The 12,448-nt window shown below is 41.3% G+C and overlaps 1 protein-coding gene across 1 annotated transcript in view; it reads left to right on the top strand.

The window, feature by feature from the left end:
• Window positions 1–15: 15 nt before the first annotated feature.
• STRA6 (stimulated by retinoic acid 6) overlaps window positions 16–12,448 on the top strand; it is a 55,447-nt gene continuing 43,014 nt past the window's right edge. Inside the window, exon 1 of the mRNA XM_018554646.1 lies at window positions 16–96. The gene's annotated coding sequence lies outside the window, so the exon portion shown is untranslated. The remainder of the gene's footprint in view (window positions 97–12,448) is intronic.

The following is a 12,448-nucleotide window of genomic DNA, read 5'->3' as shown; positions in this document are numbered from 1 at the left end:
GTGTGAATGGAGCCTGCACATATTTTCTGGATTCAGATCGCAGGTGTTTCTGCTGCTGTGCATTGTCCAGGAGGGCTGCATCTTCCAGCACTAAAGGTTTGTCATTGTATGTGGGGCAGGTGGATTCCTATTGTAGTCAGCCTGGACTAGGGTTCATAGTGTACAGTTAGACAGCACAGTAGGGTAAGGGTGATGGCTCTTCTACATGATACAGCTGTGGGACTACAGTGACAGCTGTCAGTGCTAATGGACTGAGTGCAAGTGTGGGTTTAGAGACAAACTCTAGACGCAGACAAAAGTTGTGTTGTTTTGTATCATGTAGTGCCAGATAGTATAATGCAACATTGTGTTCCAGAACTATAGGTAGGCTCATTGTTGGGACTATAACATGTATTTTATATGTACTTCTATTTCTACCTGTAGCAGAATTGTATGATGAAGGTATATAAGAAAACCTTAAAGCTTGTATATTTAATATGTTGGCAGATCATGAATATCACCTATACTCCAAGATTTCTACCTGTAGCAGAATTGTATGATGAAGGTATATAAAGAATCCTCAAAGCTTGTATATTTCCATAAGTTAGCCGATAACGAATATCACCTATACTCCAAACTTTCTACCTGTAGCAGGATTGTATGATGAAGGCATATAAGGAATCCTCAAGGCTTTTATATTTAATAAGTTAGCAGATCATGAATATCACCTAACTCCAAACTTTCTACCTGTAGCAGACTTATATATTGGATCTAAGGAATCCTCAAAGCTTACATTTTTAATAAATTAGCAGATAATACTCCAAACTTTCTACTTGTAGCAGAATTGAATGACAAAGGGATCTAAGGGATTCTCAAAGCTTGCATTCATAATAAGTTAGACAATAAGGGATATCTAAAGTCCACACTTTCTCCCTGTAGCAGTATTGTATGATGAAGGAATCTAAGGAATTATGAAAGCCTCATTGTTAATAGGTTTGCCAATAAGGGATATCACCTATACTCCAAACTTTCTACCTGTAGAATTGACAAAGCTTGGATCAAAGGGTTATTATACACATTTTAACCTGAACATACAATCAACTTTGGATTTACCAAAACTCTGTAATATGGGGCCCTACCTAACCTATCCAACCAAACTGTATGCAATCAGGCAGACAATATATACATGTTGGCAGATCTAAAGGAGATTGTACAATCAGATTGTAACATATGTGGTGGACTTTAGGAATCCCCAACTTTAAAAAGTTGTTAGCCAATTACAGATATCACCATAATCAAAGCTTTCTACCTGTAGCAGAATTGTATAAAGCCTGAGGAAGGGATCTAAGGAACACCTGAAGCTTACATCATTAATATGCTAGCTGATAATGAATACCCCTTAGAGCCCATCCATACCAAGGAGACCACATGTCAGCTCGCTTTTTTATTGCTGATGAAGCAATCTAAGGAATCCATGAAGTTTACATCATTAATAAGTTAGCCTATAACGGATATCACTTTAACTCCAAACTTCCTACCTGCAGCAGACAACACATATGTAATGGAGGTGTCATATGATTTATAATGTCTGTTGAGAAATAATGGAAACAAAGTCTTTCAAGGGAATCTGTTCCGGAAACAAAGACAGAGCGCTCAGAATCATGGTAGTTCATTAATTAGCTTAAAGTACATGTTTGTGCTGAGTCTGAAAGAAAGTGTATTAATAGTTACAACATTGTTCAGTATTCACCCTGGGCACATCCTTATTGAATAATGAGCTCCAAAGAGAATTTTTGTTACTGTGTATGAGATTTAAAGAAAGGAGCAGAGGCTGTGATTTTTCCACTGCTGGCTACTCAGCAACGCCGGACATAGGGATTTCTGCTATATTGCAATCTTCAGAATCATGGCCAGTCTGTAATAGCTACAGCTTGGTGCAGTGATAAGACATGACAGACCATAAAAAGGAAAGATGCCCACAGACTTTGCAGCTATACTGTCATGGAATCTTAGGGTCTTGCTTGTAATGGATATTATGAGGATTTAATTAGTGTGCTATGTTTAGTTATTGAAGAACATAGTACTTCCTTGATTTTTGTACTTTTTTATTTGCAGGTTCACGGTTTAAAATGTTACTGTAATCCAATAACATCCTGTGGGTAAGGGGGGTCGTTGATGAATCTGCTTTTTCCGCACCTAGGTGTTTCATCACAACATTCAACATGAAGAATCCCATTATTTGCAATGTTGCCTGCTCACGCCTTAGTGTTGTCTCACCTGTCCCTGGTAGCTTTAGGCTATCTTCACACTATGTCCAGACCAGATCTGGAGCAGATCTGCAAACACAGTGTAGTGTGTTTTTGACGCATTTTTTTTAGCTTAAAATTGTCTTCCAGGTGCCGTCCAGTGTGTTTGCTTGCGTTTTGATGCATTTACATGTGCTCTAGTGCATTCCGGACCAGAGAAAATGAGACAAGCAGTATTTTTGTTGTCTTGACCGGAACGTACTGCGCTGGTGTGAACAGAGCCCAGAAATACCATAGGGATATATTGGCTTTTTTGGTCCGGGAACAAACTGTTCTGGTCTGGACATGGTGTGAACAAGCCCTGAAGCTGGAAAAAGTACAGGAGCTTCTTAACAGGCACATTGTTGGCATAGAATTCAATGGGAGCGCTTGAAAAATGCGCATAATGTTCGTTTTTAAGTGATTTTGTGCCTAAAAAACATCTCCCCCTCCTAGTAACTAACTTTCTTTTGGCTAAAACAAAAAGCCTGAAAATGCCTGAAGAATGAATGCAAAAACCCCCAGAAAAAATTGCTTCAAAATCTTCATTCACTCTCCAGTTCCAAATGATATAATGTTATCCTATTTATATAACTGCGACTGGCCAAAGGCGGTGAGTAATGAGACATTTGCCTGCACTGCTCGGACTGACCACAATCCTTAGAGACATTTAACCAGCATTTTTAGGCAGGGCTCCTATAGGTATCACTTCCTTCCCGATTCTTCATAGAGAAGGGACATTTTATATATTAGAAAATAGCTGCTTCCATTAATAAGTACTTTCTCTGGTCAGAAACATTAGTTTTACCCAGCTACCCTACATAGCCAGGTTCATCCGGTTCAGATCCCATCCAAGACGTACTTGAACGCATTAGAATCGGGTCATGTGGGGCCTCCATAGTAAACCCATATTATACATTCTGTGATAACAATGAAACAAAGTGCATTGTAACTTAATTGTGGCAATAACGTTTACAAGTCTGTGTTATTATACTTCCTATTCAGCTGTGTTATATATTAACTGCTCCAAGTTGTCTTGTGTATTAACATGTTATGATACATTATCTCTAGCTGTTATGCTAGCGGCTTTCTACAGATAAGTAGAGCAATGGTGGAAAACACGTAGTATTCATGTATTACCCAACATTCTACTAAAACTGGTCATACAATGGGAGGTCTGTCTGTTTATAAATATCATATTGTAAAGAGATTCCCAATTCATCCGACAGGTGCAGTCAATGGTCTGCTGGTCCCTCTATGTTCAATGCAGCACAATGCTGGTATATTTGGGCTATATCAGCAAATAGTAACCTAAGAATTTTGTGCATGGGGTATAAGGCAGTCTGTTTATGTCAATGGTTTCTCTATACATATCAGTCACACCATAGAAGCCGCATGATAAAGCGAATGATGCCGCAAAGTGTGTTTAAGTACCATTAACAGTGAATGGCACCGCAGTGCATCTTAAGTGACATGCGTTTTTGTGAGCTGCAAAAACGTACGCTTACACACAGGTTTCCGCAGTGCACAGATGTGAACGGGGACTTACAAAGAATAAGCCACAATAAGCCACAATTTGCCCAAGATCATTAATTTATGATACTTTGTTGCAATTGCTGTACTCGCAGGAACTTGAGTTTTTCCCATATAAACTAAAAGCTCCCGTTCACATCTAAATGCTGTGACAACGCGTGCAAAGAAGTGTATTTCGCACACATTGCCACAGCGCATCACATATGTCACTTTGCAAGATGTACTGCAGTGCCTTTCATTGTTAATTGCACCCCAACACACTGTGCATGCACCTTTTAAAAATAATTCAATGCACCACCACGCATGGTAATAAGTTACCATATATTGTGGTGTGCTGCAACAGGTGTGCATTGGGGTGCCATTCAGTATGAATGGCACCATTGGAAACCTTTGTCATGGGCTGTGGAAAGTGCACAATTTTGCATACGTTCTTACAGCGCACAGATGTGAATGGAGTCTAAGGCTGCATTCACACGGGCAATTTGGCATTCATGTGCCAAGAACCTATGGATTCCTGCGGCAGGAATGCCTGGTGTCTCCGTTCTGATGTGGCCGCTGTACCCATTGAAGTAAATGACAGCGTGACATCAGCCACATCTGTCCATGGCAGTCCACATTAAATCATACGTAGTACAGTTACATGTGGTTTGGGATACATGATTGTCCCTGGATGCATCCATCCTGCATCCAGGGACAATCATTTATCCCAAAGCTCATATAGTGAGAACAGTGCCTGCATCTGAACTGGAACACCTGGCATTCCTGCCACCGGTATCTGTAGGTTGTTTGTGCAGGAATCCCAGAATGCGGCATGTGTTCCCATGTGAATGGGGCCTAATTTTTCATATTGTGTGATAATCTCTCTATGACAACGGTAAAGCTAGGCTTTCACTATATATTTATGATATAAGGTATATAGGAGAACATTGTGCACAACCAAGTTGACATATTCTTTGCAGAATCCAAGCACAAAGCAGTATTAAGCATTTCAACTCCATGCATCCTTTCTATGCAGAAGTGGTGACTTTAAATAAAAGGTGTCTAGACTACTGCGAAATACTCAGAAATACCATTAACGTAATTGCGATATCTACAGTGCCTGTGTTTGATATACAACACTTTGATCTTGGACCACATGTCACAGATTCACTTAAATGGAATGTAGCTTCATTAGAACCCCCCCACCACTACAACAAGTTCAGTTTACATGGCCCAGACTGCTCAGGGTAATACCCAGTCTCTGTTGCTTTGTATGCACTTTGAAATAGTGCACACGCTTTGGGCTTTCCATTGAGAATAATGGGTATCCCTTTGCACTTGTGCTGGGTTAAAGTGGAGGATGGTAAGCGTTGGGCAAGCCTGCCAGCATACAGCGGATTTAACAATTTTCTCCTATGTGATGCAATTTACAAAGTTACTTTGGTGCGGAGGGCCGAGAGTAAGAATGTGTGGACTTCTATTACATATGTATTTATCCTTTAGCCCTCGTTCACACCTGAACGTTTTGTAGCGCGTTCTACGCTTGACAAACGCTCTACAAAACGCTCAAAATATAAATCCCATTGTATTCAATGGTCTCGTTCCCACCTTGGCGTATTTCCGCCCGTCCCTAACGCGCTACAAAACGGCCCACGCCTGAAAAGGTACATGTACTACTTTGGGCCGTTTTGTTGCGCGTTTCCATTGGGATACAGCCAAGAACCCTTTCGGAAATGTGCGTTTGTCGCGCGACTTTTTTACCGCGAATCGCGGTAAAAAAACGCGCGACAGACGCGCATATGCAATACGCCTAGGTGTGAACCAGGCCTTAAGTACTGCTGATTATGTCATCAGGAGACAAAGTGCACTTGTTGTCCATTGTTATATGCTTAGTCTATATCATGGTCTAAGCTGGTGTTTAAATGTGTATATAAAGCCAAAACAATGTAGTTAGGCTTTGGTGGGAAAGAGGTAAATCAGGTTTCCGTGTCCCCAATGTGGAGATTCACCCTCTTCATGTCCTACGTCCAGGAATAGAGAGAAAAGCTTTCAATGGGGACACTTGTTTCAGTGAAAGCAGACTAAGAGGGGATTTCTCTTATTTTGGAGAGATGTCGAATGTTGTGTCTCTGGGGTAGGAAATGATGGGAAAGTTTTCTGCTGGGCACAGCAAAAAAAACAAAAAACCTGACAGGAGTTTTAACCATTCCGGCACTGTATCCAGCACTTGAATACACTTTAAAATGACCAGAAATGTGGCCTTAAATAATTCAACAAAACATTCTGTAAGTATGAGATTCAAATATCATCATTCATAATACATATACAGGGAGCTCTGTGTACCGGTGCTTTAAATAGCCTAAAACTTGGTATACCAAAGTGTGATGGAAGGCAAAGTGATTTGAAGGTCCTCAGTGTGCACTCTAAACATCCAGTTGAGTGCTGGATCTTCACAAGATTCTGTGAACACAGGCTCACCACATTTCACACTTAATACATAGGACCCACAGTAAAGGTGCCCATACACTGCTCGATTCTCGTACGAGAATCGGGTGAAATCCCGCGATCGTACGAGAATCGAGCAGTGTGAACTAAGACGTGCGACCGTTTCTACTGTAAGGTCGCACGTCTTTTGTCGAGCCAACATGCTCGAAAACCCGCCGAGAATCGTACGATTCTCGGCGGGTTTCTAGCCTGCTCGTCCGATAGCTGTGGAACGGGCCGGTGTGCGCACTCGCACACTGCCCGTTCTGCATTGCCGTCATCGGAAGCCTTTGCCGTCATCGGAAATCGGGCTTTCGATGATCGCAAGTACGATCTGCCCGTCCAAGGTGGGCAGATCGTACGGGCTTTCAAGAAGCATACGACCATCGCAAGACAAAAGTAAGGTGTATGGGTAGCTTTAGAGAAACCTCTAATCAAGTTCCTTTGGAGCAAAAGGTGGAGGAGGGGTTAGGTAAGTACTGCAGAGGAGGGAATTCTACTTTGGGAGCCCAAAAGGGGGATAGGAGGGCAAGCTATTATAGTGATTTTCAAGGGGTTTGCTAGATCTATGATTGTGGCCATCAGTCCTCTCAAAAATAATGATAAACAAAATGAACAGCAACAACAATAGTAGCTTTAGTTATCTTTATTAAAGACTCTTCAATGGATCTGTTTAGTAATCATGTACTGTCATTTAGGTCATTATGAGTCAACAAGTACAGAAAGTCATCTTTTGCACATATCATAAAAACAAAACTAAAACGGATTACAGTGATAGGGTACCATGACGCTAGCATGGGAGGCATCTTCTCCTAACAATAAGAGCAGCCTAGTCCTGGTAAAAGAAAAAAACCTGTTACCTCGCAGTAGCTGGGTCTGGGTTTGAGTTAAAAGCAATGACAAGCCCTTTGTAATTCCTCAATCAAAGCACATTAATTGACTTCTGCCTAGATTAACTCTTTGGTTTGAATGCATAGGGAAAAATGGAAGAGATTGTAAGTTCTCCAGGGGCAGGAATGTAAGACCCTTTAGCAGGGCGGTGTTGCTGGGAAAAAGGGCTCCCACTCCAGACTCTGTTTTGCTGGGGGGGGAATCTGGTAGTGGTAGGAGTTGGAGAGACATCGAAAGGAAGTCGATAAGACTAGACCTGGCATTCTAGAAAGACTGCTGGGAACTGCATAGGATTGACTTCCCCAATTGGGGAAGCAAGACTATTCCAGGAAAGCTGGGACTCACAGTAGAGAGATAGGAAATTTGTTAATCACTTACTTTGGGCGATGGGATAGTTCCATTTATTTGGTAAAATGAACTCAAGTGATGTGACAGGAGAATGTTTCTGAAGATGGCAAGGTTAAGAAAACGTTTTAAAAGCATTCATCTATTTTGAAATGAGTCTCCCTTTTTTTTCCCCCTGGAATTAGCGGTTATGCTTATAATTAAGGTACTACATACAGTATGTGCATTGGCTCGGAATGAAGTTCGGAAATTCGGATCCCGAATGCCTTTCGGGTCTAGGAGATTCAGCTTTAGTATTAATATCTGTATATGGTATTCTGTTTATTCGCAACCGATATTCGTAAACTCATCCGAAACTAACGAAATTTGGATTTCGTCCGAATCCGAAACCCAAACTGAATTGAATATCGGATCCGAATCCCGTTTTTCAAAATAACAAAATAACCGAACCAAATTTTTCCGCAGCTTACATGTCTACTTGACAGTAAAAAAGCAGTAGCAGGCTAATGTGGTTATCCCTTTGCTCCTATCAGCATGTTTCTTTTCAGCACTTTTGCATGCAACACGCCTGACTGACTCCCACTGCTTTTACACCTCCCAGTCTGAGTGTTGATGTATATATATATATTTATATATACATACTATATTGCCAAAAGTATTGGGACACCCCTCCAAATCATTGGATTCAAGTGTTCCGTGAAATTTCCTTGCTATTAAATATTCCACGGTCAACTGTTAGTGGTATTATAACAAAGTGGAAGCAACTGGGAACAACATCAACTAATCCATGAAGTGGGAGGCCATGTATAAATGACAGAGCGAGGTCAGTGCATGCTGAATGCACAGTGCGCAGAAGTCACCAATTGTCTGCAGAGTCAATAGCTACAGACCTCCAAACTTCGTGTGGCCTTCAGATTGGCACAACAGTGCGTAGAGAGCTTCATGGAATGGGTTTCCATGGCCGAGCAGCTGCATCCAAGCCTTACATCACCAAATGCAATACAAAGCGTCGGATGCAGTGGTGTAAAGCACGCCGCCACTGGACTCTAGAGAAGTGGAGATGTGTTCTCTGGAGTGACGAATCATGCTTCTCTGTATAGCAATCCGATGGATGTGTCTGGGATTGGTGGTTGCCAGGAGAACGGTACTTGCCTGGCTGCAGTGTGCCAAATGTAAGGTTTGGTGGAAGGGGGATTATGTGGCGGAGTGCATTTGGCATCACTCCGTCTGTGACAGGAGCCGACGCTATAGATGAAGGATCGGCTTATGCGGCTTTGCTCCCTCCGGCGCCGCCTCGCTTCCTCTAACACTGGCTTCATTGGCACTGCTGATTCTCTCCCACAGATCTTCAAGTTCCCCCTGTTTCGTTCAGTCTACGTGCTTTCGACAGCTCACCCAGGCCAGCCAATGTCAGAATTGTATCCGATTCATGTGAACAGTGTATCGCCAGCTTTACACTAGTTGCATCAGAAAAAAAAGATCTACCAATGAGTGTCTAGCTGCATTCCTATCTTTTATCCCTATCCAGAGTTTAATTTTAAAAGGACACTATTCGGATTAAAGGGTAAGGCCGATGGGTACAACAAAAAGACCTGCCAGCATACAGCAATTTCTTGGCGTTTTCCCTTGCCTAAGTCTATGGCAATAGTGAGGAATACATGAGCGTGTTCATTATACTCCCTGATGATGATGCAAAATGATCATAATGTTTGGAAAAATGCATTACAGTCACATGGATAAATTAAAGATCCTTATCCTTGTGCCAAAGCTTTTTGGATTGAACCTAATGACTTACAATGCCCATGCAATAATGTACACTGATGCCAGGCATATTCAAGTGCTCCTGGTATGAAAGGCAGTCATTTGAGAACATTAGAAACAAGGCACTGAAGGGTGATCTGCTAGTTTCTACCAATATAGCTAGTCGACAGGAAGATCCCCAGACATGAAGTAAGCCCCATTTACTGGAAGTTTGCTCAGCAATGTTCCTGCTTCATAACAAAGAGTAAGTCTCTCTTCTGTTACTTTGCCAGCTGGCTGTGTACAGCATAGCTCCCAACTTTCTGAAATGACAAAGAGGGACACCTTCCAGCACAATGTATTTAGGCAAAGGACAACATCCCTTCCATGACCCCTGTTATGCAAACCATTAAGAATATATATGCGAAAAATGATTGGTGAAACTCAAGACCTACCAATACCTTAGATGTAGCAATTGATCGATAAACTGATGGAGCATTTGGCTCTCTTTGGAATAAGCTATACAAGTGACATGCAATAGGATGTAGTAGCAATCAATCACAAAGGATTGAAACATTGTTTAATGACCATTACATGCTACATGCATAGTTTGCACAATAGACACTACTGCTTCCATCTACTACTAGCAATTAATTGCTAGCATTTTTAGCACTGCAATCAAGCTATTAAACATCTCCCATGTGGTGCTAATGATTCCTATTTCACAAATGATCCTTTGGCCGCCATCTTGTCTGCCACTTTTCACTGACACCAGATATCTAAAAACAGGCAGATTAGGCTGTTATTTCATGTCTGTGGACCCTTTTTGTTTGATTTCCAGAGATTTTGTCCTCTGAGAACCCTGGTAAAATAATTATTAACCCTTGCAGTGGGGCTACACTGCAAGGATTAACTAAATTGTTTTGTGTCTAGGGAGGAAAATAAAAAAAGTTATACTCATCCAATCCTCCAAGCCGGCTTGCTCTTAGACCAGACCTTCCAGCTTCTCTCCCCCTCCGCTACAGCCGTCTAAGGTCCGTGAGTCATCACATTCTATACACAGTGTATAGGACGTGAAGATGTTGAGGGACATACTATCGCTGCAGCATAGGAGAGAGGCTCAAGGGAGTGCAGACAAAGCCGGCCGTCTCAGATGATCGCGTTAGTATAACTTTATTTTACTATAAAGTTAGTATAACTTTATTTTACTGCCTAGACCAAAACAAGCAGTTAACCCTTGAAGTGCGAGGGTAGCTCCCCTGCAAGGGTTAATAATTGTTTTCCCCAGAGTTCTTCTTTAAACCTGCTTTCATAGTTGTTATTTCTTTAACATCTTATTTCTTACTTTGGGGCTCATTCATGAAATCAATGGGAAACAACTCCAATTTTGTACTCATTTTTGTACTCATTTTTGTTTTCTTTAGATTTTTCTAGATTTCATGAATCAGCCCCCTTGATTTAAATATACAGCTCATAGTAATTTCTTTTACGTTTCTCATCTTTCATTGCATTGCAACCATTATTTTCAGTTTTGTCAACTTTTTCATAGCTACATCTGTTTCTTTAAGCAATGCAAATTCCACATCTTCCCCATTCTCTGCCTCTGATGGCCTCTCACCCCAACATTCAGTGTTGGAAAGAATTATGACTCATATTATTAAAAGCTTGGCACTATGTTCACCCCATGAGTAAGAGGGATCTGAATGGATAGTAAGGGGTGTGCTCAGTGGGTGGTGATAAATGGGGGTAATATAAAGGTTTCTCATAAATTCACATATGTACAACCGTTTAGTGCCCCATCAACCACCAACAAATCACTGGCAATTAAGAATGTGTGCTGAGAAGTTTAATAAGGCACCTTCAAATGTGCTACATCAGGCAAATATTACCTGAATAAAAAGTAATGACATTCCTGACAGAAGCCAAGCTGAAATTGGATTTGTAAAAAATACTGTGACACTCCACTTTTGGTAAAACAAACTTTCACTGTAAATAAGTACATATCTGTAACACAATTTGCAGGATTTCTAGAATTTACAGATTGGCTACTAGTTACAGAATAAAATGCCCACTCGTGCTTGATCACAATGTAAGCCATAATGCCCTTTTCTTTTTTATTTAATATATATTAGGAAGCTATAATTAGATTCCCTATCCTACACAGGGCATAATAACAATGCTGTCCTTCTGTTTACAGTGGTTTACTTATACTGTGGACAGATCATTCACTTAAATTAAGGCAAAGAGGCAAGTCAAAATCCTTAACACTGTGACTCCAGCACAATGCCTCCTGAGATAAAACGTATACCTTGCCTCAAGGAAGGTATGGCTGGGTCTCCGTCTTACCACATGGTTTGAGAAAACCTTTAAGTTGACCAAACATATGAAAGTATGATCACTTAACTTTGGGTGGAAGCAGTTGTAATTTCATGTACAGATACTCCTCACTTAACGATTGAATTCCGTTCCTAGACTAGGTGAATAAGTAAATTGGTCACTAAGCGAAGAAAAGAGGAAATCAACTCTAATATACTGTACAGTGTACAATGCCAACCATTTGGAGAGCTGGTCATAAGTCCCAACGCTTGATTACTTAGGTTTGCATACTGTAAATACCCAAATTCTTCTTCTGGTCATAAGTCTGAACGAAGAGTTAGACCAGGGGTCTCAAACTCAATTTACTCGAAGGCCACTGGACAACATTTTTAGTCCTGTGGGAGCCGCTACTATGTACAGTACCAGTGTTAATGTCTGCACAAGTTACAAGTGGCAACTGTCACCCATGCAAGTTAATGATCAGGTGACAGCTGTTGCATGTAAACGCCTACACACCGCATGTAATCATATGTGATACGATTACTTGCAGTTACAAAAACAATCACTATCCCCGGATACACGATTGTGTATCCGGGGATAGTGATTAATTCCTAACTGCATGTAATCCTTTCACATATGATTACATGCGGTGTGCAGGCGTTTACATGCAGCAGCTGTCACCCGATCATTAACTTGAATGGGTAACAGTTGCTGCATGTAAATGCCAGATTAGGGATCCCTGTGCAGGAAGACGCACATTTATGACACAGGAATCTCCAATCGCACCTAAAATATAGGTGTGAATGGGGCCTAATATACACACACACAGAAAGATACAACCCCCCCTTACTAATACACCCTCCACCCCCGCACAAGCAAAATAATACACTCCCCCT

This window comes from Nanorana parkeri, unplaced genomic scaffold (genome assembly GCF_000935625.1).
Source record: "Nanorana parkeri isolate BGI_ZX_2015 unplaced genomic scaffold, ASM93562v1 scaffold167, whole genome shotgun sequence".
Classification (NCBI taxonomy): Eukaryota; Metazoa; Chordata; class Amphibia; order Anura; family Dicroglossidae; genus Nanorana; species Nanorana parkeri.
Note: the sequence above shows the minus strand (reverse complement) of the source record. Positions and strands in the feature narration are given on the sequence as shown.